A 24721-nucleotide genomic window follows, 5' to 3' on the forward strand; every position below is an offset into this window, starting at 1 on the left:
TAAGAACTGTTTACTTTTTGTTGTTATTTGATATAATTCATCCTTATGTTGTAAATACATATTGCTAATATACGTGTATTTCCAAATATCTACTGTATATATATATATTCCCGGTGGCACAGATAGGATTAAACATAAATAGGTTATAGATCATATAATGAATCCTTAAGAGTAAGCACACTGGAGCTCTCAGGATCTTGGCTTATTTTGAGTCAGATAAGACCAAGTGTTTTGTTAATTTGAGACTTGCTCTTAATGTATCTCAGAGTAAGTGGTGATCAGATGACTTAATGTGATTTTTGAACCAGTGAAACTGATTTATTTAAAAGCATTCTGTCATGACAACCCTTGGAGGGATTGGCATGGTAATGTACATGACAATGTTAATGTATTTGCTCTTTAGTGGAATAGATCTGCTACACTGCAGCTGAGGCAGAGCAAGAACTGAGACATGCTACTGTCAATACATCCACCACATGCTGCTGTGAGCATGTAAGAAATACTGCTGCTGCAAATATAACATACATGAAATAACCCCCCTATAGAATACATGAATCACCTCGTAGTAGATCTATACAGGTGGAGCTGGGGAAGGTGGAGGCTTTCTGAAGCAAGCTGAGGCAAGCTCTAGTCATATATTTGAATACTGAGCAGTGAGCCTATTGGCTACTGATAGAGGAGAGAACCAATCAGCTGTGCCATGTGATAATGATGTCATTAGGTCAGATTGAGTTAGACCTTTAGGACTGCGCCATCTAGAGTTTCATGCCAGAACTCTGTATTTGTCCCATAAGAATAATCTGTTCATGAATTGGACATTTGAGATCGCCATTGCGCTTTAAATTGGATCATGATTTTTATTTTGTTTTCAATAACTGTTGCTCCTTGTTATTATGAAGTTGAGTAAAAGCTATTATCCTTTGGAAAGAAGTAAAGGCTTTTAAAAAAACTAATAAAGTGACAAACACTTGGAAACTATGTCAATCAAAGATGTTTTGCCTTAGGTTGTTGAAATGACTTTAAGGCCTGTTCACACCAACATAGAGTTTTGGCACAAAAATACTTAGTGCTTTCTCTTTCCAGACCAATACGAAACAAAAAATGCAGATGGGCTGAACGAAAACACAACTCAATCGTAATTTATATTTGTTTAATAGTCAGTGATCCAGTAAAGAAAAAAATGTTCTCCCTCATACAGTAAATCCTGGTACAAATTACAGTATAAATAAAGGCCTCGGATTGGTGGTGACGGTGTGACGAGGCAGTATCAGGATGAGTGATGTAAATGTCAGACAGCTTAGAGGACGATAACATTCTTTCCCTTGGGTTCACGGCTGGATGGACTTTATAGTCCTGCATCATCTGCTCTCCTGTGCTGAGTGATAAATTGAGGCTCTGTAAATCTACACAGCTTTTATTTACTGTACAGTTCCTCAATAATGCTATCCAGAGCCTCCCGTGAGACCCAGTTTGTGTGTTTACGTCGGAGAGTTTTTTGATGTAGCGGTGTGATTTTTACCAGACAAATGTCACTCTGTCTGAACAGATGACAGCATGCTGTAGTTTCCCATTGGATTTGGGTGGTTGATGCATCTGAAACAAAACAGAAGAAGCCCAGTCAGAATTGTGGCACTGAATCAACAAGTAACATGCCTATAAAAGTCAAATGTCAAATACATTTTGTTCCCATTTTTGTAATTGATCTTTATTGCTGACTCTAATGTGGCAAGTCATAATCTCTTATCTGTTTATCTGGTGCATCTACACTGCTGTTCAATAGCTTGGGGCTGGTATTGTTTTTTTTTAAAGAACTCTATTCTATTCATCAAGGCTTTTAATTTTTTTTAAAATATTATTACAATCTAAAATACCAGTCTTCTATGTAAATCTCTGTTAAAATGTAATTTATTTCTGTGATGCTCCGCTGTATTTTCAGCATCATTCCTCCAGTCTTCAGTGTCAAATGATCTTCAGAAATCATGAAAATATGAAGATTTACTGCTCAAGAAACATTTCTGGTTATTAACAATGTTGAAAACAGTTGCTGCATAGTATTTACGTGGAAACCACACACACACAAAAAAAGTATTTTTCAGGATTCACAGATGAATAAAAATTTCAAAAGAACAGCTTTTATTTTTAAATAAAAATATTTTAAAAAGATTATAAATGTCTTTACTGTCACATTTACATTACATTTACATTTATTCATTTAGCAGATGCTTTTATCCAAAGCGACTTACAGATGAGGACAGTGGAAGCAATCAAAAACAAAAAAAAGAGCAATGATATATAAGTGCTATAACAAGTCTCAGTTAGGTTAACACAGTACACGAAGCATGGGATTTTAAATAATACAAATAAAAAAAAAAATAAAAAAAAATAACCGATAGAATAAAAAAAGAATAGAGCAAGCTAGTGTTAGAGATCTTTTCACATACACACACACACACACACACACACACACATACAATTGCATAATAAATGAAAACAAAATAGAATACAAAAAGGTTAGAAAGGTAGGTAGATTTTTTTAAAGAATAGAATTAGAATAGTGAGTGTTAAAGTTAGAGAGTCAAATAAAGATGGAAGAGATGTGTACATTTGATCATTTTAATGCATCATTTGTATATATATATATATATATATATATATATATATATTAGTGCTGGGTGGTATACCGGTTCATACCGAAAATGGTGTATATTTTAGTTTATGATATTAATTTCGAATATACCGCCATACCGATGTATTTAATTACTCAGCGTTCGGAACAAACATTATGCTGCGCCGCAGCCGCGCGACACTGTTTCAGACGGACCCTTTACAATGTTGCACTTCTAAGCAGCGACTGCGAGGCGTGCTGAGGGTAAACACAGCAGTGCTCTGGTGTTACGTTATAACGCCTGCTTCACACATACTCCATCTGCAGTCCATATTAACGGATTCCAGCTGCACGAGGTTGCGTTCAGGGAGTTCAAGGAGCGGTGCGTCTGCAGCAGTGCAGCGATTGTTAACGTACTGAGTCTATTTTTGCTGTGCTGCAGGCGCTGAATTAAAGTGAAAGAGCATTGTTCGCGGGAAAAAATTAACATGGATATCACAATATTTGTCATTCACAATAAATGTATACGAATTAAAGCCTCCACTTGGAGAGTTCCTGCCTCAAGTGGAGGAGTTTAAGTATCTTGGGGTCTTGTTCACTAGTGAGGGAAGGATGGAACGGGAGATTGACAGACGGATCGGTGCAGCTTCTGCAGTAATGCGGTCGATGTACCGGTCTGTCGTGGTGAAGAAAGAGCTGAGCCACAAGGCGAAGCTCTCGATTTACCGGTCAATCTACGTTCCTACTCTCACCTATGGTCATGAGCTTTGGGTCATGACCGAAAGGACAAGATCCCGGATACAGGCGGCCGAAATGTGCTTTCTCCGCAGGGTGGCTGGGCGATCCCTTAGAGATAGGGTGAGAAGCTCAGTCACCCGGGAGGAGCTCAGAGTAGAGCCGCTGCTCCTCCACATCGAGAGGGGTCAGCTGAGGTGGCTCGGGCATCTGTTCCGGATGCCTCCTGGACGCCTTCCCGGGAAGGTGTTCCGGGCACATCCCACTGGGAGGAGACCCCGGGGGAGACCTAGGACACGCTGGAGAGACTATGTCTCCCGGCTGGCCTGGGAACGCCTCGGTGTCCCCCCAGAAGAGCTGGAGGAAGTGTCTAGGGAGAGGGAAGTCTGGGGTTCTCTGCTTAGACTGCTGCCCCCGCGACCCGGCCCCGGATAAGCGGTAGAAGATGGATGGATGGATGGATTAAAGCCTACTGTGTTTCACACGCAACACATGGGTTTTTGGCTAGGTTTAAAACAAGAAAAAGAGCACTTTTAGATAAACAAGGAAAACAATATATATGTTCACCTTTATGGAAGCAGAAAAACAAAGTTCATTAAGACCCGTGGGATTGCTTGTGATAAAGATTTAAATGCAAAAGGCACGAGACTGTTTCTGTTTGTTGTGTTTTTTATTTTTAAATATTTTAACAAGCAATGTAGGCTAATTATTGTGTTTAAATATTTTGTCACTTGCTTGAGCAGCTTATTATACAAACCTAGAAGTAAAATGCATGAATAATGCTTTGTTTATATTTATTGAATTCTATTTTTAAAAATCTCTTTAAATAGCTTCACACTGAAGAAAAAAAAATTGAATTTGCTAATGTTTTAAGGTAAGTGGTTCCAATCTAATTATTTTAGCTACATTTAAATAAACAAATTTAGTTGACTAACTTTCAACATTTTATTTTTTATGTAGCTAAACTAAATTGTTTGCGACCACTTACCTTAAGAAATGTTTGTAAAAAAAATAATAATAATAATAAATAAAATCAGTGCAGAAAGACCAACATTTCAAGTTTGTCATTGTTTGTCTCCTGACACAGTTGGAAAAAGAGCAACCAGCATTAACGCCATAATCTACAAGTTATCATATATCAGCCAAAATGCTTGTTGAAAAACCCAGTTAATATGCAGTTTACTACTACTTCTACCCTAATACAGAAACATCTCACATCTCATCCCTACAATCCTCCACAGCCTTCCAATCTTTCTCCATCTCTGACATCACAGCTGTCTCAGAGACAACAGAGCCACCCTCTTTTATTCCGAACAGATGGAAAAACAAATAACAGATCCAGCATGATTCTGAATCCAAGCAGAACCAGCCCTCCACTCCCTGTGACATGTCAATTATCACCGATATATATCTCTTTCTTCTAATCGCGCCAAACAGAGGCCGCTCTCATATTGCCGCTTTTTAAATAGCCGTGGCTGTGTACTTTCTTACCTGAATGTATTATATGTACCTGGAGAAGAACAAATCTTTATAAAACACTGGATTCTTGTTGCTCTTAGACTAAAATTATCAGTACTTTTTTTGTAGGAGAATTCGAACTGAAGTTCAGCCATATACAGCGTCCAACCACAAACCACTGAACATAAGAATATCTCCAAAGGATTAAAGGAAATGTAAGTGAAGACAAGAACTGTTGCTATTTAAAGCAATAAAAACAACACTAAACCTTACCAGAACATAGCAGAGTGGCATGCACTGAATAGAAAATAGGAATTAAAAAACACCTCAGTGAACTAGACATGTTAAGTACATTTTATATCAAATCATACATGAACTATGTGGTTGCATCCACAATTTCAGGCCCTATCTACCAGTATAAACCAGTTTGGGGTAAGACTGATTGGTTAAGATTGATTGGTTGGTTGGTTAATGTTCGTTGGTTGCTTGGTTAAGATTGATTGGTTGGTTGGTTGGTTAAGGTTAGTTGGTTGCTTGGTTAAGATTGATTGGTTGGTTGGTTGGTTAAGGTTAGTTGGTTGCTTGGCTAAGATTGATTGGTTAATGTTCGTTGGTTGCTTGGTTAAGATTGATTGGTTGGTTGGTTAAGGTTAGTTGGTTGCTTGGCTAAGATTGATTGGTTGGTTGGTTGGTTAAGGTTAGTTGGTTGCTTGGCTAAGATTGATTGGTTAATGTTCGTTGGTTGCTTGGTTAAGATTGATTGGTTAGTTGGTTAAGGTTAGTTGGTTGCTTGGCTAAGATTGATTGGTTGGTTAAGGTTAGTTGGTTGCTTGGCTAAGATTGGTTGGTTGGTTAATGTTCGTTGGTTGCTTGGTTAAGATTGATTGGTTGGTTGGTTAAGGTTAGTTGGTTGCTTGGTTAAGATTGATTGGTTGTTTGTTTAAGGTTGGTTGGTTGTTTGGTTAAGGTTGGTTGGTTAGTAGGTTGGTTAAGGTTGGTTGGTTGATTGAGATTGGTTGGTTAAGACTGCTTGGTTGCTTGGTTTAGAAATACATTTAATACTTTTTCTTCAGCAAGGACAAATTAAATAGATCAAAAGTGAGAGTAAAGATATTTACAACATGGTTGGTTAAGGTTAGTTGGTTGGTTGGTTAAGTTTGGATAAGGCTGGTTGGTTGGTTAGTAGGTTGGATAGTTGGTTAAGGTTGGTTGATTAAGTTTGGTAAAGGTTGGTTGGTTGGTTAAGACTGATTGGTTGTTTTGTTTAGAAATACATTGAATACTTTTCTCCAGCAAGGAAAAATTAAATAGATCAAAAGTGAGAGTAAAGACATTTACAACATGGTTGGTTGGTTCAGGTTAGTTTGTTGGTTGGTTAAGTTTGGTTAAGGTTGGTTGATTGATTGGTTAAGGTTGGTTGGTTAAGATTGTTTGGTTGGTTCAGCAAGGACAAATTAAATAGATCAAAAGTGACAGTAAAAACATTTTTAAGGTTACAAAAGACTTCTATTTAAAATAAATGTTTCATTTTTGAACTTCTATTTATTAAATAATCCTGGAAAAGTGTATCATGGTTCCCACAAACAACATTTATCAGCAAAACCATTTCCAGCATTTATAATAATCAGAAATGTTACTTGAGCAGCAAATCATCATATTTTCATGATTTCTGAAGATTATGTGACACTGAGGACTGGAGGAATGATGCTGAAAATACAACTGCATATCACAGAAATAAATTACATTTTAAACTATAATCACATAGAGAACAGCTATTTTAAATTCAAATAATATTTCACAATATTACTGTTTTTAATGTTTTATATTTGATTAAATAAATGCAACCTTGATGGGCATAAAGGGTCATCTTTCAGAAAAAAAAATCTTACCGCGCCAAAACTTTAGAACAGCTGTATATTATAATATGTCATATTATGGATCAGAAAATTGGCTTCTTTTGGAATGATTTTCATTGGCAGAGACAAATATACAAATTAACTGGCCAAGTTAACTGGCCTGAAATGCGAGTTGCTCAATATTAACAGTTCTTTTTATTAAACCTGCTGATAATCAGAACATCTTGTGATGCATCTGATGTATAAACAGGGTAATAAATATTTTGATTTAATGCAAACAAGACAAAAAAAACAAAACAAAAAAAACATTCTCATACTCACTTTCACAGTAATCATATTCACATATAAATACTTCATCACTAAAGACTCAGAATAACCAATTATTGGCAGCAGAATCGTCTGTGAACACACTCACCTTCACGCCTCAGTGGCAGATGGTGTTTAATGCCTCATTGATCAATTACAGTCATTTGAATAACTATCTTCTGTAAGAATGGACATTATTCCTGGAAACAAATTACTCATCTCATGACTCATAGGGGAAACAGCAAAAGTAGTTATAAGAGGAAAAATCTTTTTTTTTTTGTTTTTTTTTTTTGAAAACAAGACAATGAACGTGATTTGGAAACCTGGCAGTGTCTCCTGACTTCTGACAGTCAAAGCAAATGGGAGTTAAATAACAAATCTGATAAATTCTTAACAAAGAACAGAATTCTCTTTTCAAGACAAAAACAATGTGAAGTAAAACTGGCACTCATTAGCGAACTGCTCGCCCAGCTGCAGATCAATGACAAGATGACCGTCTCACTACGGAAAACTCTTGCAAGTAACTTTTCAATAACATTAAATCTAGAAGAACTTAGGAAAGGACTTGACTTTTCAATGTCAAGAAACCCCAAATAAGATCCGTTTTGCAAATGTACAGTAACATAATCATATGCTCAGATGAATGAATGTATGTTCATACAACCTCTTACTAGTTAATATTCAGTCTGTCTCTATTGGTTACACTTTACAATAAGGTTCAATTTGTTAATATTAGTTAACCAAGTTATTTATTTTTTTAATATTCATCTTATTAGTTTTTTTACATTAGGTTATTTAAAGGTGCCATGTGCAAAAATTGAGGTAAAAATATCCAACAAATGACCTACACGCATCAAAAGTATGAGAAGAAATAAGAGCGATGATGTCATTAAAAAAATGTCAAGTTATAGTGCTGCAGAGATATCAACCTTAATTAGCATTAGCATTACTAGCCCCGGCCCGACAGGTGTCGTAATACCGGTTTCGGCCATGGGAGGCAGTATGAGGGCAACATAACCACCAGCCTACCTGCAATACACGAATAACTCGCACGGCTTGTGGGCGTAATCTAACCTGATGTCAATCGTGTGGAAAGTACAGCCCACTACTTCATTTCAGTTCAGGGAAGAGAGCGGAAGGATGACTAAAGCCCTTGGCAAGAGACCACCACCCGCTACAGGGAAACAACCGCGCTCGGAATCACAAATCAAATCCGATAAGAAAAGGAGCCGAACCAGAGTAAACATCGGCACTGCTTTCAATCGCTGGAGACAACTGATGGACCTGAAAGAAATGAGGTTCGACACCGAACTTGCAACATTTCTTTTGGATTGGTAAGTTAGATGCTGTTAGTATTTCGCTAGAAGTTTCTTTTATATGTTTGTGTATTTTTTTTTCGGGAAGTTATAACATAGAAATGTATCGAAGGCTGTTCTATAAACGTGCTAATGTTAGCGATGGCTAACCGTAGCTGCGTTTGATAATTAGCTAGCTATAACTTACCCATTTTTTTATACCATAAGTAACCTGCTCTGTCTAGTCTGTTGGTCTCCGTGTTCTCTTTGCTTCGTGGTTTTTCTGTACGTGAGAAAATTGATGTGTGGCGTGAAAGCGTGTGAAAAGAGTCAATTGCGTGTGTCTCACGGTGAATGCCGGTGAGAGTTGGCAGCTCTGGTTACGTTGGTTGGCGCTAGCTTGGTCAACATCAGCTATCTGATGTTGACCAATAATGTTGACAGAATGCTGTCTGTCAAATTAATTTAATTCCAATAATGTGTATATACAACTCAATGTAATATGAACAAAACGAATATGAACATATTCACTGGTAAAGGTGAAGGGGAGTAGCTTGAAGATGTCATGTTTCAAAATCACTTGACATCACCCAACGCTCCTCTGGAGGCAAAACGTCCTCTTATAGCAGCGGTTCTCAATTCCAGTCCTCGCGCCCCACTGCTCTGCATATTTTGCACGTTTCTCTTTGTTAACACACCTGATTCAGATAATCAGCTCGTTAGAAATGAACTCCGTTCATGAACTGTTTTTCAAATGTTCATTGCTCCCTACTCCCTGAGCAGGGGAAATCTGTTGAAGTTTACCTCACATTGAAACATTCATTCACTGATTTGTGCTGTGCAGCGTCTTTAAACATGGACAACTGTGACATCATATACCTCTGTAAATCGATACAATTTAAATTCATGTCTTGCACACTTCAATGCACTTTGATTGGAACATATAGCTACGTTCACTTCTAACTGGAATCATGGCTGAATATCCTGTGATGTCCACTTCGCAGGGCACTTATGTTCGAATAGAACAAATGTCTGAAGCGCTAAGAGAAACGTTCAAAATGTGCAGAGCAGTGGGGCGCGAGGACTGCAATTGAGAACCGCTGTCTTATAGGCTTCAGCTATGCTCTAGGGTTGTTGTGAAGGTAGGGGCGGAGCATAGAGACAATGCCGTTTCTCGTTTGTTACTCTAGAGTAGACCAATTCACTTTATTGAGGCATACTGCCCCCATCTGGTATGGAATGTGGAGTATGACTTGATTTTTTTGCCAGACATGACAGATGGCACCTTTAATGCATATCATTGCTCTGTTGTTGATTCTGATTGCTTCTATTGTCCTCATCTGCTAAATGACAATATAAATGTACATTTTATGCTTTAATTAATGTTAGCTAATGAACTTTATTGTAAACTGTTACCTTTCAAATCTCTTCCTCCTACAAACATTCACTTCCTGAATTTTCCAAAAAGCAGTATGAAACAGAAAATCTCCAGTTCATTAAATGTTTAAAAATGATTGTCTTAAACATAAATAACAAGTTAACTTTGAAGGTCATTGAACTTCATTTCTCCACCGCCTCCTTGCAGCCTCACAGCAAACAGATCCAGATGGACACCCGCTGGAACTGTATCAACAGATTTGGTATCATCTTTCCCACTTGTTCTCTAAATTATGTCAGAATTTTCATAGAAAAGCAATTCTGAAACCAAATAGAGCTGTAATATCTCTTGGTCACAAAACAATGGTCTATAGTTATCTTAGGTTATAGAATCCCTGGCAGATTCTATTTGAGAAAAACCTAATGAAGTCTTTGGTATTTGGACCAAATCATATCGCCATCGCTTGTGAGGGATGAACTATAAGTGAGGGGGTTTATAAATACAATATAAATATAATACAATACAAATTTATAAAATTAAATAAAATATTAAATTAGAAGCATTGCAATCATTAAAGAGAAGACCCTTAAAACAGACAATCAAACATCATCTCATTGTAACCTCATCTTCTCACTGTCCTTTTTAATAATGCTTGTCTGATATGATGCAATGCTGGTGTACGTGAGTTGATGTTACTCTGATGAGGGTGTGTGTTTCATCAGTTTCCATTTTCCAACTTTATTAAAAGCTCTTCCACAAACAGACAGTGTCTTACAGTGCCTGGAACATCTAAGCGGGCTGCATCTTGGGACGGGGCGTGTAGGACAACAGGGTGTTGGGATATGAGGGTGCGCTTGGTGAATTCAGTACTTTAACAAAAGAAATTAATCATTGAAACAAACAATTTTTTTATAAATTGCTTTTGTATGAGTCCATGCATACTTTTATGAAAACATTTAAAACAGCTAAGCCATGGATCAAGTCTATAGTCGTGTTTTTGAAAGCTTACTTGTTTTATAATTTTGATACGTTTAAAAATATAATATAATATATGACATAATATAAAATTATATAATTTTGCATTATAAAATTGCAGATCACAAAATAAAAAAGTGGCCCAAAAAAAAAAAACATAAAAAAGCGCCCATCTAATTTAATATAATATAATTTTTTATTTTTTTATTTTTTTTGTGCAAAAGCAACCGTTTTATGAAAGCGGTTACTGTCATGCTACTAAAAGTTACTACAATACCATAAGTTGTATTATATATATATATATATATATATATATATATATATATATATATATATTGTATAGTTGTGTCTATTCCACTGGTTCTGCCTTTGCTGTAAGTCATTGTGTTTATTTCCTCTGCCGCAGATGGAAAAGACAGCAGTCTTTATGGTTATCTGTACGGCTTACGTTTTCTTGTAGAAATCTTCATTGCCTCAGCTTTCATGCTGATATTTAAGACGACAGGTAGTGAGCAAGCAATCACAGAAACACTCACATGCCAAACAGCATCCTGATGAGGAAGAAGTCCTCTGTCTGAGGTAATGTTTCCTGGCCAGAAAAACTATCTGTAGAGATTGTGTGCAATGGCTCTCCCCTTAACAATCAACCCAGACTCCTGTGCATGTTGTGACATCAAGTCCATTGAGTGGCGCTAAAAGCAAAACGGATCAACGTGAATCGAGCAACGTTTTATCATGTTGGTTGTTGTGTCGTGAAAGTTTATAAATAAAATGTCTGCTAAAAGGTTAATACTCAATTGCATTTGAAAATAACAATCCACCTGCACTACAATTAACCAACAGTGTTATTAAAAACAAACATGATATAAAACACATTTAAATGTGCTATATAAATAAAATACAAATGAACTGAGCAAATGCAATGCTGTACTGGGTGTGCTACCAAGCAAGTTTACTATGTCAGAAAAGCCAAACATAATGAGCTGATTACGTGATTCAAAAGTCAAAATGCATTTGTTTAAAAATCATGTACTGATATAAGTTTTTTTTTGAGGAATTTCCATAGTATTGTGAAAGGAACTGTGCAAGTCTTTAACCGAAAATCTGCCGTTATCACAATGTGTGAAAACGAATAAAAGTTGTCCGTGTTTTACTGTCACAATTGTGTTGAATTGTATGTACAGGTATGTTTTGCAAAAATGTAGGAAGTGACATGTTTTTCCAATAAGCCTGGGTTGCAAATATCTCCTGTTAGAATTTGCTTACACTGGCAGCTTGGCAGAAAGTGCCTTTGAATTTCGCCAAAAGACAGTATCTTAGCAGGGAGCATTACTAAGTTTCCGACCTTTTTCAAACAGATCTCGTATTGGGAGTGCATCTATGAAGCAGCACTAGGTTTTGGAACAGATCAAGCCTCTCTTGGCAATCCTCTCAGCCTAGTAAAAGACATTTCAAAGATCATATAATTGGTAAAAACGAACCCTATCCCACTGCACACGTGTGCCAGTGCGCATCCACATGGTGAGATCTTCTGTGCAGAGCATTAGCAAGAGTTTATCCCCGATCGGGTTTTAATGTTAGAGGCTTGCATGGAAAGTGGAGGAGGTGGGGGTTAGAAACAGCTCTGTGGGAGTCTTTTGCAATTAGTAGCTATTCCACACATCTGGAAACATCTGTCACAGGGGAATTATCTCTTGCTTCTGGGAACAGAGCTTGCAGGCCAAAGGCATATGTTTTCCAAATGCACGTGCACACACACACACACACACACACACAAATCACATAAATACATAACTGCTAGTCAGCCTGAAATAAATTCATATTTAAGTATATTTAGCAAAACATGTTGTCGGAATAGTTTAGCGTTTTATAAATACATATGAATATAAATTTACTCAACTTTTTTATTTATTTGGGAATGCAAAGCCACTAAAAATATTGCAAGTGCCAACTTTCTCTCACTAACACACAGAACATAGACAAATATCAACTCATTCATTATAAGCCTGTGTAAAATGAAGCAAAAACGCCATGATTACTTTTCCTTTCCAGTCCTCTTTTAATCCAATTTCTCAAATTATAAAAATCTGGTGCCATGATGTTTTGGATATTAGGCAGAGTGGGGCTGAGGCATTCAAGCCTTTTCATTAAAAGTTAATTAGAGTGTTTATTTATTTCCATTTGGCTCCAAAGAAAGGGACTTGAATTAGGAATCAATGAATTCAAAAGCTTAATGATGCTACAAATTAAAAGCAGTGTTGCACTCAAAGATCTTGTAAAGATTAAGAATGCCACATACGAAATATGAGGGGAAGATAAATATGCCATCGATCAACATCTCTGGGGCATAATCGGTCTTGTTAACTGACCAGTATCCTCTAAACATGTCCAGCATGGGTTCAAACAAGTGTAAAAACGACTCACTCGCTCCGCTACAGTGTAACCTTTAAACTAAATCCTAAAACGTGGAATGTTTTGATACACAATCAAGGCCAAAACTGAATGTTGCACACGATTATGCAATCCGATCTAAAATGAGTCAGCACTTTTACATGATCCCACTCTCTCCTTTCTCCAAACCCCAAAGCCAGAGTCTCCACATGAGTACTGATCGGTCCCAATGAAACTCTCCCCAAGGGAATGATGAGTGTGTGTGTTTGTGTGTGTGTGTGTGTGTGTGAGTGTGTGCACCCGCTTTACTGCACCAGGATAAGGTCTATTCTCAGTATGCATGTAAATGAGTGGGTCAAATTCCAGACCCAGGGATTTGTTGGAGACACAAGGGTCTGGCCAGGACTATGTCAATAATTCAACCTGACCACAAGGTCTCTTCCGCCTCCCAACTGCCTGTTTAAGACGGTTCTCTCGTTCTGTCCGCCATAACAAACACAGGGTGAGAAGTACAAAAACACATGCAAAAGTGAATCAACACACATGCACAGACTCACATAAACAAATTGTCATTCACTTATATGCAAATACCTTTTAAGAGACGAAAAATAAATAAAAAATGTGGAAAGAATTGTCCCACATTGACTTTCTGTACCGACCCCCAAAACATAAACAAATTCCCACATACACACCACAATACCTCATCTGAATTGCTAGAATCAAACAAAAGTGGACAGGGACAAAGATGGTGGTCTGCAAAAAATATTTCCACCTGAAGTAATATTTCACAAAAGAAAGAAACCAAAACAACACAAAAAAGAAAACAAAACAAAAAACAAACAAAAAAATTACAAAACAACAAAACAAAACATGCATTTAACTCAAAACAGAAAGGGAAAAAAAAAAACATGAAAAAAACCATGACGCAAAACACAACAAAAACATAAAACAAAACAAAATGTACAAAAAAAAACATGAAACAAAACATAAAAAAAAAAAACTAACATGCATCTAGACACCTGGATTGAGTGTTTGTCACAAATTTAATCAAAAGGTATAGGCCTAATATTTAATACGACACCCGATTCAAATTGAAGATGTAAAAGAGATTAATATCCCTCCAGAAAGTGTACAGCGGAGGTTTCTTGAAGGTACAGCCTGTGAAAGCAAACCCATGTACTCTCAGAGCTAACGCAAGTACAAAGGCACACAAGGATAGAAGCAACACATGAAGACAGATACACAGTCTTACAGGTCAGTGTCAAGTGCACTTTCTTTCTTCGTCTAGACTAAATACATATTTATAAATGTGCATGCATGCACGCTCTAACATCAGGCCCAAAGAAAGCAGACTCCTGAAACCAGAGCCAGCAAGGTGCAAGAACGTTTTCCTGGGGACACCCAAATGAATAACCAAATAAGCAAACAGTAATTCAAGCTAATGTGGACTAAAGCACAGAGTTCAGGCCATATACCATGAATAAACTCTTCTCAGTTACAGCAGCGAGGAAGGTAGGGAGGTCTAGCAGTTGTTAAGGATGTCTTTTCTCTCCTTGAGCCACCGGATCAATGACTATCCCCCTTCACTCTGTTTGACTTGGAGTCTGACTCTGGACTGCAGATGCTGATGAGACCAGGCTTTGAGCTGGACCCAAAAACCTGCAGGAAACCAACAGACCCTCCTCGCTGCTCAAATCATGTGCACCATGAGCTTTTGTTGTTTTGAACTTACTGAAGTTGACAGGTTTTATTTAACTTCTTGTCATAAACACATTATACACAAATCCATTTGGTCAGAAAAAAAAGTAAAAGTAAATTTTAAAGTAATGTGCTAAAGCAAAACATTGGGTGAAATTGTGACGTTTATACTCTTTGTGCCTATTGTGCTTGTGCAAACCATGAAACCTCAACTCACACGCAAAGAAAATGCATAATTACTAGGACTTTGAAATATAAACCAACAGGGACATTCATACGGACAGTGATTCATTGCAACAATGCAAATGAACATTCATTTTCCGTGAGAATTGTGTTTTGTCAGTGACAGACTCCACTGGCGCAGCGACAAAGCTGAGCTCAAGATTATGCAAATGAGGCGGAATACTGCTGCGACTTGGGAAATTACATGTTTTGTCTCCTATCTATTAAGTTACAATAATAATAAATAAATAAATAAATAGTAACTGTAATAGTAAAATAGTAATTTTGCTTGTTTATGTTCAATTAAGACATAACGTGTTATGTTAATATGAATACTCACTACGACGTCATTTTGCTATATTGAACGATTAAACTTTAAATGCAACAAACCACAAAAAATTTAATAAAAATTATATATATATAGGCAAAAAATTGTTCAGATGCAAGTTTCTTAAAAAAATAAATTAAATAATAATAATAATAAAAATCTCAGGCATTCAATAATGTATTCATTAATTAACTTCACAAAACAAGCAAATAAAATAAGGACTGACTAAAAATCTTTTAGCAGGACCTGGATAAAAATGCTAATTTAAAAGAAAACAATCCCAGAAAAATAGACAGAGATTTTTGCATTTAAAGTATTTATATATTTGCTAAAATATGTATATGTAAACAGATTTTATACCTAAATATTTTTTGGCCATTTTTTCATAATGTTTTGAAAATATATGTGAAAAATATAAATATAGTTATATTTCAACCACATTTTTTATTAAAAATGTAAAAACTATCAAACTTGAGTTCCATCATGAGTAGAAGATAACACTTCCAAAGACTTGTCACTATGGTTAAGATCACAGTAAGGCCACATCTCTCTCTCCGTCTCCCTAACGCTCTGGACTCGCGTGATGAAAGTTTGATTGGCAGTATCTGTGTAATACATCTGAGTTTCTAGTCAGTGTGTATCTCTTTAAACAGACAGCCAGATGGGTAGATATAAAGTGAGAAGTACACGTTAGAAAGGACGAGACCGTTGTGTAGGAGGAGTCCAAAATCCCACTTACAGCTAGACTCGTTATCATCCAACAAACGCAAGCGCTTCCAGTGAGATCTTTCCGTCTGCAAGCCTCTTCTCTTTGTTATGGAGCAAATCTCCTGCCAGGCCACTTTGTTTATTGTCGGCATTCATGCCCATTTGGACAAAAAAAGGTTAGTCTTTTAAAACACCCAGTCCTTTCCAAATCACACTTCACCAGCTATCCATCTCACACTTAAAGCTTTCCATCCCATCCCTTCTTTCCATTTTCTCTCACTTTTCTGCTGTTGTCGTATCTCCAGGACGCCGCTCACGCAAAAGCTGGAATTCAGCATGTCAGATATATGATGCTCCACAGAAGATCTCGCTGGGTGTTGAGAAGCCCCCTGGCGCTCCTTCCCGCTGAGATCTGATTCGCCAGGAAGAGAGAACTGAGAAGCGGGAAATTGAAACATCTTGCATTAATAACCGTAATCGAGTGGTTCTCATTAGGCACTTCCCATGCTGAACCCTTTCAAACAAAAAGCATTCGTGTCTAACATTTCTATCATTTTCTGTATCACCTCTTCATTCACACTTTCTATTAGGTGACTTTAAGTACTACTGTACATGCTTAATCATTTGGTACAATTTACTTATGTTATTTTACTTACAATTTACTTATAATGTGTTAGTAATCTGTAGCTACACTGTAAAACTTCAACCCATACCTAGGGCCTTTACTGGCCATAAATAGTTTTTTACTGCATGTGCATCATTTAACAAATCTAAAATTCTAATCCAATTCCAATGATTATTATTAGATGTTCAAGATGGTAGCACTGAAAACCTATTGTAATTGTTAGAGTGATCACAGATCAGCGATCTCCACATAAAACGGATCGTGCAGACCAAACCGTAGGTCAAAGAGATGTGATACTTGTCCTAGGTTTTTCATCCGATTGGAATCAAACCAGTGCTGAAAGAATCTCTGGAAAGTGAATATCAATAATTATCAAAAAAGTTGAACTTTTGACCAACTGTTCCAAAGGGGTGCCAAAATGTTTGAAAGGGGTGGGCCCACTAAAATGCCTATAACTAATGAACGGATTGAGATATCTTTGCCAGCTAAGAACGCATTTTTTTTTTTTGGTCTTATGAAGTATTCTAATTTGTTGAGATTGGTTGTGAATTGGTGGGTTTTTGTTAAATGTGAGCCAAAATCATCACAATTAAAAGAGCCAAAGACTTAAACTACTTCAGTCTCTGCACACTGAATTTATTTAATACACATGTTTCACAATTTGAGTTGAATTACTGAAATTAACTTTTCCATGACATTCTAATTTATTTTTATTTTGAGCTTGGCCAGTTGGTGATGGTGTAAGACAGAAAAACATGAAAATGGCTATAACTGCACAACCATTTGTCTTATCAACATGAAAATCTGTATGCATGGTCTACGAGGAAATTTGAGGTCTGAGAGAAATTTTAAAGAAATTGGCCACTGGTGGGGTGATATTGCATTTTTTCCAATAAGCATGATATTTGTATCATACAAAAGAACTCCTCATTCCCGGACAACTTTGCCTCTAGAACCAATTCTGTCAAATAAAATTGTTTGTTAAATGATTTGGAAGTTGTAGAAACTACTAGTGCAAACTAGTCGTAGGTTTTTTGCTCAATAAAAAAAAAAATCCTTAAAAAAAATATTGAAATTTACACTGTTGGACACTATAACGGGGTAGTTATAAAACAGGCCTGTCCAAATTTACCCCAAATCCTATAAAGCCAAAAGGAAAAATCAAAACTTCGCAAAACCTGCTGAGCACATGTGACAGATAATTCTGAACAAGCATGCAAAGTTTTAAGGAGATTGACCCACAGTTGGCACAATAATGGTCATAAATGTTAAAAACATCATATTTCTATATTCATGCCTTAAGTGCTGGAACCCCGGTATTCGCTGCTTGCAGCTATTATTATTATTAAATTAAAATATATATATATATCAAAGAACTATCACTATAATAATACTGATCATTATTAATAATATTAATTAATATTATATTATATATTAATATTAATACACTGTAAACTTTAATATTTAACCCTATAACACAAACTCTACCATTACTCCTAATCCTAACCATACCTCAAACTCAGAAGTAATTGTGAGAATTTTCCAGAACAACACTGTAAACCAATAGACTTGTACTGTAGTTACTGAATGTTAGTAAATAGCAGTTACGGTCACCTAATATAAAGTGTGACCTGATCTTCAGTCTGTCTTCCCTGTTTTCCATGTCTGAATGATGCACTATTTAATGCACATAGTAATAGTCATAATCTCAAAATGAACATACTGTCTTTTATTCTGCACTAAATTAAGCCTTTTTCCTCTAGTAAAAATAGACATGCTAAAGTAGGAGACTAAAGTGCTCACTGAAACCCACGTCACTGCTGACGAGGTGCAAGGGTGTGCTTCTGTTCCTGCAACCAAGCTCCTGGAGACGTAAGAAAACAGAAATAAAACCCGATGGAACATTTCTTTCCACTGGCTTGCTGGAGGGTGAGGACATGGAGTAGCAGGTGACTATCACTTCTGGAGCACCAGAGAAACTGTTCCATGACTCACAATTAGATATGAAAGCGCTAAAATATCCATTTCCCAAATTTCATTTATGATCTTTCTCGTAAATAATAAAATCGAGCACGGGCAAAGTACACTCCAGTACTGCGAGCTAAAAGACTGCCATGTGTCAATGGTGACAAGTACATGGTAAACGTCAAACAAACACAAAAACACTGAAGCAAAGCACTGAATCACATCACTGTCATCCGAATGAAACATTGAAAGCTTGCGCCAGTCAGTCTGCCTGGCTGAATCCCTGGAAGTACAATTATAGGAACGCATCGAGGGATTGAGTGGGTGACTAACAGGCCGCTAACAGATGGAAGGAGGAATAAGTAGCGGAACGGAGGAAAAAGGCGAGGAAATCCTTGGTCCAGTGCGTTGGCATGGAGCGGAGGCAAGGGCCAAGGCGGGCAGGTTAGTCATTACAGCTGCTGCATCTTCTGGATCAACAGTGGCAGGCATGAAAGAGCAGAAGAGAGCGAGAAATAGATGACTGTGACTCTGCAGAAAACTGAAGTTGGGTCATTCTGTGTCAAACTCAACCAGAGGTACCCAGCTTTTTTTTTTCCTGAGGAAAAACAGACATGTATTGTGATGAAAGCCAAAATATTAAATGTCATGGATGAATATTTACTGAGTAATCCACTATTTTGTAGAGGGGGTCAAAATGGGGGTGAAAATGACTTTGAAAACATAACAGCATTATAATGATATTTTTACACAGAGATTGATAGGTTTGTTAGTAAAATTTGTTGACTTTAGCAATCTATGTTACATTCTATGTTACATTATGTGTCCATTTTTACCATTCGAAAATGGGGAAAACCCCATGGAGAAAAATGGGGAAAGTTTGTTAAGACCCAATATCTAAAAGGACATTCAGATATCTTTAATACTTCTTGAGTTACAGGTAACTCTTGCTGTTTCCCCATTTTTTTATTTGGTGACCATCAGGTCAATCGTGAGTCAATCAAGAAAACATTGAAAAGTTTAATTGTATGCAGTTGTCACTGAGGCGGTACCTTCTCAAAGTACCGAAGGAGTCCATATTGGTACCTTAAGTTTACAAATTATTTACTAAAGTGTACATATAAGTACATAAAAGGTACCACCCCAGTGACAGCTTTTTTACCTTTTTTTCTGAGAGTGTAGGCCCAAGAAGACCTTTCCATAAATGTTAAATGAATCTTTAAACTAATAAATGACAAGGTCCTCTTGTTCCTCTGAAATTAAACCTTGGCGATAACGCAATTCGAGAAGAGCAGGAAGCTCGTGCCAGAATCAGTCAACAAAACAGTGGGGAAAAAAGCCCATACACATGCAAATACACATGCAAAACAACTCCAGACTCATTAAGCATCATCATCAATTAATATTGGACCCTTTGAGAAGGCATGTAGAGTTCCAGTATGGAGCAGAGCCCTGCTGCTAATGAAACGGACGGATCATTCAGCCGTGGATCCTGCTGCACTCAGTGGCTGCTAAAAGACATCCATACTTAGTCTGCAGTCTTTACTTCCCCTCATCCACAGTGGGATAAATTAACAGTGTGCAAGAACGGAGGGGGAGAGGCTGGCATCCTGATGAAAGTGCTACTTTTCTTGGAGTACCTTCAGAAACGGCACAGCTTTTCCCTCCGAAGGTTCTCTAAAACTCCCAGCTGTTTTCTTTGCGTGTCGTTTTTGCCAAAGAGTTAATCATAATAATCACACTACTATTAGTTGACGTCAATACGAATAACATCTAAAGATGATTGGTGTAAATCACTACTATAATGCCCCTGGTACGGAGCGATTGGATAGTGTTTGTGTTCCTTCCTTTAATAATCCAGTGGAAAACAAGTGGAAACGGGTTTATAAGAGACAAATTCAAAGGACCTGCTTCTGATTCATTTTTCCTCACATGTAAAAGTCAAGAGAGATTTGCCATACGTGGCATGTTACAGTTTCATGTGTGTCAGCTGACCACTGCTGAGATGAGTCTTGACAAGGTAGGGCAATTAAGGCTGTGCTGATTTGTTGGGGTATTTCAATAAGAAATTGCTTTGACAAGTCATGGAAGAGAATACAACGCTGGAGACAACGCAGCTTTTCCACCTTCACCTTTCAAAGTGTGTCTTGAGCTCTTAGATGGCAAAACCGATCAGGTGTAAATAAATTCATACAGTATAATAAAATTTCAAGCAACTGACGTGACTTTCACGAGAGGCATTATAACTTTTAAGACTTGGTTCTCCCAGAAGCATGCAACATCTTTCAAAATGTAGATCTTGCATAAAATATAATCTTCAAATTACTACAAATCTAGTTTAAAACTTGTTAAACATTTTTTGGAGGGAAAACAAGTTTAAATTGAATTACTAAAAATGTGATTTGATATTTTTTTCAAAAATATTTTTCAAGTAAAAGGCATAAAAGCAAAGAAAAATCTGAAAATATATCTGCATTGTTTAACATTTCGATCTTTTATTCAAATAATCAACAAAAATATAACTTTTCATTAAAATGGAAAGTGTTGTAGGAAATCACATTACGAAATATGTGTTTTTGTATATATGATGCATACAATTGTATTTGTATCTCAAATACAAAAAATATCAAATATTCAAATATTATGATTTTTTTTAGTTTTTTTTTTTTTTTTTTTTTTTTTTTGAGAAGTAATTTCTCTCATCAAAAGGGCAAATTATCTGATATTATAAGAGACTTCTTGACCCTGACACACAGCCATGAGTGTCTCCAGGGGTCCTTCTCTATAACATTATTTCCTGGTTTATAGGTTTTTGTGGTCGCACTTTTAAAACCACAAGAAATAATAAAAGAATATGCCAAGAAATACTTAAAGATTGTGCCAAACTATTTTTTTGTCCATGTGATTGTATTTAAGGATTCCACGTTTTAATAATGGAGCATTAATTGCTCTAGCACATAAAATACAATCTACACAAACATGTACAAAAAATCACTTCATGACATAAAATATGCTCTAAACCTGACTGAGACAAGTGCGTTCACTGGGATCATCTGCTGGGCTCTGTTTATTACGTCCATCCACATCCAGCCCAATAAAGAAGCTTTCTGCCTACCAAGCGGGTTTGAGTGCGTATGGTATGTGAGTATTTCTGTGCCAGCATCACAGCAGAAGAAACATATTACAAGTAACTCAAAAAACAACATCACTGACAGAAACCATGAGGCCTAAGACCATAATATGGACTCCAATTACGCCTTCTAACAGATCGCACAATGAAGAAGTCCTTGTGCTCGTCTTTGAACGGTTCCATCTTAAACCCCAGCTGCAGCTGGTACTGAAGCGCTGTGGCATCCCGTCCCCAATTAAGACCCAAAACAAACGACAGAATCTGCCTTTTACGAGCTGTGATTTGAGTCCTGACCTTTTTCCAGCTTTGCCATCCATAATCACAGCAATAACTTTGAACAGACTGAACAAAATCTTTCATGTGCCGTTTTACAGCTTTTTTTACAGCGATGGAGAGGAAAATCCCATAATGCTGGTTCTTCTGTTCTGATGAGCTGATATTTGATGGGAAAGTATGCCATGGCGATTGAGTTCACTTGCGTCTGATGTGGCTCAAGCGTATTTGCTTCTCTAATGTGTCTGTGTGTTTTAAACTGTACTTGTAGCTGTGCACGCATGAATTTGCAGAGAAGAAAATTATACTTACGTAGGAAAGTGCACGACAATGTTACTACCAAGAACCTAATACTGACTTTGTGGGTAGTCTAGCATTAGCGTGGATAATCTAATGAGTGCGAAGGAAGCATGTCCTCCAATGACATTATTACCTGTCACTCAAAGGGACATAACGCATACAGACAAGTACAAGAACTGTTACAATAATAACCAGTCACGGTCAAAAAAATAAAAATAAAAAATTTAGATGCATTTACACAGACTGTTCAATGTACCTCAGATGTGGCATGAATGCATTTACATAGCATTTATGAAAAACTGCATAAATAATGCTATGTGTTTGTTCATTATTATTATTATTATTATTATTATTATTATTATTATTAACGATAATAATAATAATAATAATAATAATAATAATAATAATAATAATAATAATAATAATAATAATAATAATAAATGACACACTTAAAGTATAATTCCATTTATTTCAAAATCATTTAGAAGTAACAGATAGTGGCAAGCCACTGGGGTTATTAAAGCAATAAGCCAAAAGATGTTGTGGTTTACAGTGAATGTATACCAGCTTAGGGCATTGGGCAATAATACAAATAATAAAACATTTTCCACCAAACAATGTAGTTCCTCAAGATCAGTTGTGGTTGCAACAAAGTGGTTCCTGAGCAACACACAAACATAAACAAAGGTGTGTGTTTGTAGAGTAATTTACAACAGCTTCAAATGCGGCTAAGCCAATCAGAATCAAGGACCGGAACTATCCGCTTTATAATGAATAACCATTAATTTAACAAATTTGTTAAAATGGCTGATCTAGGTCATTGATTCATTCATCAAATGGATTTGTTTAAAACAAATAATTATTCACAAATGAAAGACTGCTGTGTTTCTCAGAGACTCAAAACACTTCTGCTATGGTTGTATTTGAATTTTTTTATTAACAATGAGAACAAACAGACAATTTTGTGTCTAAAATGTAAAACAATGAGACATTTGCATTTGTGCTGATATTCGGGAAAATGTAAATATATATTAATTGATTTAAACACAAAACAAAACTGGCTCTGAATATTTCTATATCTTGAATTTAAATAGGCCGGATTATGCAATGAAAGGGGGCATGCTGAATCTGTGTTTTTGCAAATCTAGTGACAGTCAGTTTGCACATTGTTAAAACAATACTAAATCGATCTTATTGTAGATGATACAAATCGCACACCCATAACAGGAACAGAAGAGAATGTGATTGGATGAAACAGAGGGAGTTCCTGCTTTTGAACTACAGAACTGATCAATAATGTGGTTTTTCACACATGTGGTGGAGATAGAGCACACTGCAGGAGCTGATGTCATCAAAGAGCTCAGAGCCCAGCCTAACCGGGATTTCCTCTGGCCAATACCCCCTAGGGCTCATGGGAAAGCACAGGCTGTCTGCTCGATTAAATACTGCCCAGCATTGCATAACACAACCCATAATGTCACAGCCAAATGTCAGGAGCTGATGCAACTGTTGTTTAGAGGTTTACAGTCCCGGAGCTCAAAAGTGGACACCAGGATGACGTTGCAGGATGTACCTGGAACATATGTCAGCTAATAATTTGCCTGTTAACATGATTGAGAAAATATTTTGTGGTTACCCTGACAATAATGATAAATAATGGACGCTCATCATGGGTAACACATTTGTGCCACTTTGATGTATTGAAAATACTGCACTTTCTTGTTAGTTTAATAATGACATTAAAACACATTTTAAGCATAATATTAAGAAATGTGCATTGTGCAATAAATAAATAATTAAAATACAATTTTGAAACAGTGCATGATCCTGTCTCAACTCTTCTGTGTTTGACAGAAGAAAAAGATATATACATAATACAGGTTGAGGGACAACATGAGACTGAATAAATGATGACAATATAATGTCTCAATCTGCAGATTGAGGTATAGCATGACTCAAGAAAGAGAAATGAGGCATGAAAAGATGATAAGAAAGAATCAAGCACATAAATTCACACAAATTAATGTTTTTTTTATGTCTCTGTATGCAGCCGTACATGGCTAGAGCTGTACAGCTCCCTCTCTCCCCATCATTACTCCAGTGCTTTTACACAAAAGCCTCTCATTAATGGATCTCGCGGTTACAAGTGGTCAAGCGGCAGTGCTAAGACCGGGAGGAAGTGCATTCCATCGCCCATGGTTTCTGGCAAAGCCGTAAGCTACTTACCATGGGTCCTTCTCATGCCCTGTGCACGGTAACTCCAGGCTGTGGGAACCAACTAACCTAGATAGGACATCTCACTTAAAGGCAAAGTTTATGCATAAATGAAAATCTGTCATCATTTACTCACCCTCATGTTGCATGTTATGATTTCTACCGTGTATGACAGTTTGCTTATGCTCCTCTATTGTAAGTCGCTTTGGATAAATGCATGTGCTAAATGCATAGCTGGAATTGGAATAGTTTCATAGGG

General features: G+C 36.7%; 1 long non-coding RNA gene across 1 annotated transcript in view; it reads right to left on the reverse strand.

Annotated features, from left to right (window-relative positions):
* Positions 1 to 1136: 1136 nt before the first annotated feature.
* Positions 1137 to 24721, reverse strand: part of LOC132122570 (uncharacterized) — a 61004-nt gene continuing 37419 nt past the window's right edge. The window contains exon 2 of the long non-coding RNA XR_009426398.1: positions 1137 to 1593. This is a non-coding gene — a long non-coding RNA (uncharacterized LOC132122570). The remainder of the gene's footprint in view (positions 1594 to 24721) is intronic.

Source organism: Carassius carassius, chromosome 40 (genome assembly GCF_963082965.1).
Source record: "Carassius carassius chromosome 40, fCarCar2.1, whole genome shotgun sequence".
NCBI lineage: Eukaryota > Metazoa > Chordata > Actinopteri > Cypriniformes > Cyprinidae > Carassius > Carassius carassius.